Source organism: Gossypium arboreum, chromosome 3, assembly GCF_025698485.1.
Source record: "Gossypium arboreum isolate Shixiya-1 chromosome 3, ASM2569848v2, whole genome shotgun sequence".
Lineage (NCBI taxonomy): Eukaryota > Viridiplantae > Streptophyta > Magnoliopsida > Malvales > Malvaceae > Gossypium > Gossypium arboreum.
The window spans coordinates 15199151-15206277 of NC_069072.1; positions in this window are offsets into that span (position 1 = coordinate 15199151).

Below are 7127 nucleotides of genomic sequence, written 5' to 3' on the forward strand. Positions count from 1 at the left end.
TCAAACACTATTACATTACCATACAACATTAACTTATTAAAACTTCATTCAAATTCTTCAAAAATTACAATGTTTCTAGCATAGCCCATCATACTCAAATCTTTAACTTAAAAACATATTTACATGCCATTTTTAAACCAAAACATAATATCTACTTTCTCGAACTTGAGGATGTGATGAGATGAGCAGCTAATGACCCCAATCAAATTCGTCAGATCTAACTGTACCTACATGTTGAAAATAAACATGTTAAGCTAGTGAAAGCTTAGTAAACGCTAAAAGAATAAATGAACATAACATATATTTAATATGTTACTAACCTATATCATACTTCCATACATAAATATCATTATAACTTTACATTTATTTCAACAAATTTACTTACCTTGGTACTTTAAGTACTTCTATTACTTGCATCTCATACATTTACCCACAATAGACTATTTAGAATAATTTTAGGATACACAGATCAAATACAGAGGTACAACTATATGCACAAGTAAACGGAGAGCACCGATGTGCTATACAAAGAGCACAAGCATGCTAAATAGAGAGCACAAACATGCTAGAAAATAGAGAGCGCGGTAGAGATCCTTAATGGCATGCCGCTAATATCCTACTAGTTCTAATTTTGTCTACTTGGACTTTAAACAAAATTTCATATATTAATATCCATTTTATATATGTATGGAAAAGATTTCAAATGTTTCCATCTTCCACAATTAGTCCCCATTCCAAAAATAACAAGTGCAACACTTTTTCTATACACTTTTTTTTCTCAAAATAAATATTTGACATCCAACCAAGTATATCTTTTTATATATTTCACCTATACTTTTCTTAACATATTTTAATATAATAATATTATTTACATAACTATTCTAGGTAAATAATATACTAAATAAGAAAATCTAAAGAAAATAAATTGAAAATCCTTATAGTACTTCCAACAAAAGTGGATGTTAGAGTTGTGTGACCCAAATTCTAAGATATTGCTTGAAAGTCAAGTTAAACAAAATATATTTTCTTTCTAGAAGATTTAGTATTTATTAGTATAATATAATTAGCATTTATTAGCATAGTTTATTTGACCTACTAATTTAGCCTATAAATAGGTTCTTTTAAAATATAAGAAAATACACCCATTAGAGATTAGAACTCATAACACATTTAAAGTATTTTGTGTTTACATTTTGAGGGTTCTTTGTTTTTGGATTTTCGGGGTTTAGTTTTTATCTCCATCTTTTGTACTCTTCGTTCTTTTGCCATTATAGTAAAATTATCTTTGGTTGTGGTTTTTTGTCCTCTTTGGAGGAGTTTTTCCACGTTAAATTTGTGTGTTCAATTTCTCAATTTATTTCGCTTTTTTTTACTTGTTGCTTAATGGATCGATCCTAACAAGTGGTATCAGTGTGAGTTAAATTTTCATAGATCAGCCCATTAAGAGATGGCAGAAACAAGGTTTGAAATTGAGAAGTTCAATGGTGAGACAAAATTTAATCTGTGGCAAGTTCGGATGATGACAATTCTAGTTCAAACCGGATTGAAAAAGGTTATTACCGGGAAAAAGCCTGAGAATCTAAATCAAACAGAATGCGAAGCCTTGTCTGCAATCTAGTTGTGCCTCGTGAATATAGTATTGTAGGAGGTATTGATGGAGAATACCTTATCTGCCTTGTAGAAAAGGTTAGAAACTCTTTATGCGACTAAGTCTCTGGCTAACAGTTTAGTGTTCTATTTACGTTTCGCATGAACGAATGTGAGCTTCTTAGAGATCACATCAGTCAATTCATTACTCTTTTAAATGATTTAAAGAATGTTGAGGTCCATATTGATGATAAAGATCAGACTATGCTATTATTGTGCTATTTACCCCCTTCATACACGTCTTTCAGGGAGATCCTGATTTATGGCAAAGATAAACTCTTGTTCGAAGATGTGAAAGGTCATTTGTTGAGTGGAAACAAACTCGAAAATGAGTTTGGTTTGTATAGCAAGGCAGAGAGGCAAGCTTCCATTTTTGTAGCATCAAAGAAACAAGAAAAAATGTGTCGCTATTGTAAAAAGTTAGGTCACGTCAAAGCAGATTGTTATAAACTGCGAAATAAAAGAGCTGCTGAAAGTAATGAGGAAGATGTAGCTGGTGCTAATTTGGCTGATGAAAACAGAGATAATTTCTTGTTAGTGTCAACGAGCGATAGCTCACATCCGAGTGGATCCTAGATTCAGCATGTTCTTTCCACATGTGTCCCAATAGAGAATGGTTCTCCATATACAGTTCGGTTGAACGTGAAGTTGTGCACATGAGAAATGATTCATCTAGTAAGGTAATTGGTATTGGTACTATTAAAATTAGGATACATGATGGGACAATTAAGACACTCTCAGATGTCAGGTATGTACCTGATTTACGAAAGAATCCTATCTCCTTGAGTATTTTAGACTTGAAAGGATGCAGAATCAACATCAAGTCGAGCGACATTCAAGTATCTCGTGGAGCTCTCGTTTTGTTAAAAGGTAAAAGAACTGACAGTCTTTATATTCTGAAAGGCTCTACAGTGACTGGTGAAATCGGACGTCCCTCACCCGTTACGGAGTCAAACTTAACTCATTTGGAGCGGAGGCAACTTGGTCATAGGAGGGAAAAAGGTATGACCGTTTTGTTAAAGAGAGGTTCTCTTTTGGATGCAGGTTTTGAAAAGTTAGGGCATTGTGTTTGTGAAAATCAGACCCAGGTTAGTTTTGATTTGACAGTGTACAAGTCGAAAGCTAGAAGTCTTCCAGCTTCTAAGCACAGATTAGACTAAGTTAATTCCCTGCATATTTCAAGATAGGCCCATGATGGGCTTTGGCAAAGATGGTGTTGTAAGAATTCGTGTCAAGGTGGAGATTGTTAGAATTGTGTGACCCAATTTCTAAGAGATTGCTTGCAAGTCAAGTTAAACAAAATATATTTTTTTTCTAGAAGATTTAGTATTTATTAGTATAATATATTTAGCATTTATTAACATAGTTTATTTGACCTACTAATTTAACCTATAAATAGGTTCTTTTACAACCTTAGAAAATACACCCATTAGAGATTAGAACTCATAACACATTTATAGAATTTTGTGTTTACGTTTTGAGGGTTCTTTGTTTTCGAGTTTTCGAAGTTTAGTTTTTATCTCCATCTTTTGTACTATTCGTTCTTTTGCCATTATATTTAAATTATCTTTGCCCATTTTTTTTATCCTCTTTGGAGGGGTTTTTCAACATTAAATTTGTGTGTTCAATTTCTCAATTTATTTCATTATTTTTTTTACTTGTTGCTTAATCGGGTCAATCTTAACAGTCGAGATGGTGTGTTTTTTTCTTCCCTCACTCTTTAACTGTAACTTCCCAAACCCAGCCTAGACATTATTGCTAGATTGAAAAGGCTACATTAGCCACCGAAATGGCTAAGCTAACTTATGTTACTTTTTAAGACTTTAAATAAACTCATTTTAGAGAAAACCGTAGTTGTACTTTGAGTTAGCTTAAAATTCATTAGGTCATGTATTCTTAGGATTCATTTTATTGTTGACAGTATTGTTTAGAAAAACCGTTTGCTTGTCTCTCTTTTTTAAAAAAACTCAAAGTTAAACTAATGTAGTGGAAAAACTATTTTTCAAGTCATTTTGGAAAATTAGTTGGCATATCAATTTTTTTTTCAAAAACAGTTCCTTTGCAATGTAATGGAAACTTGGGAACAATATTAAACTTTACTTAAGCCTGATATCATGCATTATTCAGTTATTATGCTTGAGTAATCCATGCATGCAAAAATCCCCAAAAGAAAAGTTACCAAGCCACAGACTAGAAATAATTAAAAATTACAGGCCAAAACCAATAAAGACTTACTAATACTTAATTAAAAAATAATAATCCGAGGGCCAAGTTGACTCTCCGAATGCTGAGCCCAGTCTAAATTTTGAGGTTTACCTGAAAAGTTAAACACTATTGGGGGGTGAGCTTATAAAAAGCTCAGTGTGAGTCGAATAATTATTTAAACGGGCAAAAACATCAAAAACAATGAAACATATTAGCATTAACAGAAGAAAGCAGAACCATCATAGGAATTTCATGTCATTACATAGCCATTATCAAATTGATGTCAAACGGTGTATGAGCATAGGTCATTATTTATTCGAGTAACAATCATTTATTTCGATACCATTCAATACAACAAAATATAATGCATAGTATAAATCAATAACACTCGAATATGTTTTGCACATGATGCAATGCAAAATGGTTCCTACCCATACCATCCGCTACATATTACGAGTTCTCCAGAATCTGTCTGCCAAACTCCAAAACATTATGAGCATAGTTCGATATGGGAAAACCACCGAATAATCAATAATGCAGAAAATCTGTCAGATATCAAATAGTGCGATACAATCGCCAATAACAAATAATATGCGATAAAATCGCCAATCCTCTCAGTACTCCAGGTGCAGTGCATTGACTACGAATAATGCGGACTTAATATGCCACCGGTACTCCACGAAACTCCTTTGTCAACCACAAAATCCCAACCCAATGCATATGCAATATCTCACACAATCTCATACATAATCATATCTCAATACTTTTCACATTCATTTGACATGCTCAGCATGTCCTTAATAATCACATACTTTCAGTAAATGGAAACAGTGTTCCAATCTTTCAAATTACCATTGTGTTGATAACAATCAATATCGTTCAATTTCGCATACTTTACGGATTTTCATTGTGAACAAATAGCACTCATTTCAGTACACAATATAACCAATATCTCATGCGTTTAAATCATACATAAGCTTAATATCTCAACACATTATATCATTCAGTCAAACATTCTCATATCTCATAACTCAAATATGCAAATACAAACTCAATCAAACATCCATACTAGCAAACTAGCAATTTTGCCAACATGTCAGCCTTTTAAGGCTCGAAACATACCTGGTTCAGCCACTCACAAAATAAATAATTTGGCTATTAGGGTAATCCAATCAGAAATCTAATTTATCATATATAACATGATATTTAAAATTTTCAAACAATTTTATGAGTTTAGGACCCACACCTTATTTTTCGCTTCCTCGCGGCACACTAGTGAATCTTCCAATTTTCCTCAATAATTCCTTAAACGAACCTAAACCAAAATTCAATATGAATTCAATCAATTTAGCATTAAACCAGCCCCCAGAAATCCACTTATGAGTTCAAACCAATCGTTGATATTATAACTATTTTATGAATCCAAACTAGTTAGATTCCTTACACCGTATCGATGCGAACCATACGTACAATAGTTCTTCGCCTTTACGGATGGTTTAGGGCGTTTGAGTCAGCATATAATTCAATAATATACTGAAAAATCAGTAGCTAATTAATGATTAAATTCCTTCATTTAATCAATTCATAACCTTTACCCAACAACTATGTCAAAATAACAAACTAGTTACCCTAAATTGCATTTATGCTTCACGATTTGTGGGATTCGAATGGCCAATTGATCAATAACGTTTTTACCTAATTGAAATTGGTTTAAAAGCTGATTAGTAGGGTTAAATAACTCAAATTAATTCTGGAAAAATATAGGCAAGAACCAAGAAACAAAACAACCCCTTTTCTTGCCCATAGGTGCACGCACCACCACTCGCGGTGGCCAAAATTGGGGCTGAATTTTAAAACAATTTGAGATCTCATTAAAATCTGGAAAAATACCTTTGAAATCATTTAAAATCCTCCAAATTCTAGATTTGGAAATTTATGTTTTTAATGGACAAGTTTAATTAAGAAATTGAAGAGAGAAGAGACCTTACCCAAGCTAGATGAGGGAAACGGCTATGGCATTTTCTTGGCAATGTTTGGGATCGATATGTGAGTTCAAGATTTCAGATTTGAGGCTGATTTTAATGAGGAAAAATGACAGAAATATGGTGGAGAATATGTTTACAAATCTTGTGGCAAAAAGAGAAAGAAGAAAGAGATGGTAAAACTAGGTGTAGGCGACGACAACAATGGGAGAAAGAAAGAAAATTGAAGAGAAAAGAGGAAAGGAAGAGGGTGAACGGCTTGGGTTGGTAAAAGTTGAATTAAAGGATGAAAAATACAATAAAATTTTATATTTATACTTAGGGTTCAAGGGTATGGATGGCACACACATTGAAAAAATAAGGGATTTTGCAAAATTTAATTATTTCGCAAGGGAAGGGATTCGAACTTGGGACCTCATTTAATTTTCATTCTTTCTCATATTTCTTTTAACCATTAGGATTTTTCCTCCTTCTTGAAATAATTTTGCAATATTTATTTTAAAAACAAGGCATGTCACGTACTAGGGTTTAAGGCAAAATTTGTAAAATGATAAAAATGGTGAGAGAGAAGTGATTTGAACTTGGGTTTCAAGGAACGTTTCACTAACACTTAACCAAAAAACGAATACCTCATTTGTAATGACCCAAATTTTATGGTTATCGGAAAAGTGAATTTTCGGGTCTCCGTTTCTGAAAAATGAATTTATAAATATTTATTAAAAATATTTACGAAGACAATTGAGTGATTAATTAGACTTTAATTAAGTAAATTTAGCTTAATTAAGAGTAATTAGTGGAAAGGATTAAATTGAATAAAGTGTGAAAGTTTAATTATAAATTAAAGAAAAGTTAAAGGGACCAAATAGGCAAATATACCAAGTCCCATAAATGAGGCGGCAAATGTGGAAAAAATCTTAGATTTTTTTTCATGAATGTATTATTTAATAAGACTATATTATTATTTTATTATATTGTAATTTATATTAATGATATTATAATATTATTTTAACAATTGTATGGTAATTATAAATACATGTGTAATAAATTAAATACATACACTTGTAATACAATTAAATAATTACTTAAAATATAAGAAATTGTTATTATATTATATTATATTATATTATATTATATAAATAAGTAAAGAAACATAAGAATCAGAATGAAATTGAAACGAAACAGAGAAGAAACAGGGGAGAATGAAAGAAAGAAAAATAAAAAGGAAAATTTGGGGTTTTAAGATTCAAAGTTAATTTGGTAAGTCAATTTAATCCCCTTTCTTGTAAATTTTGA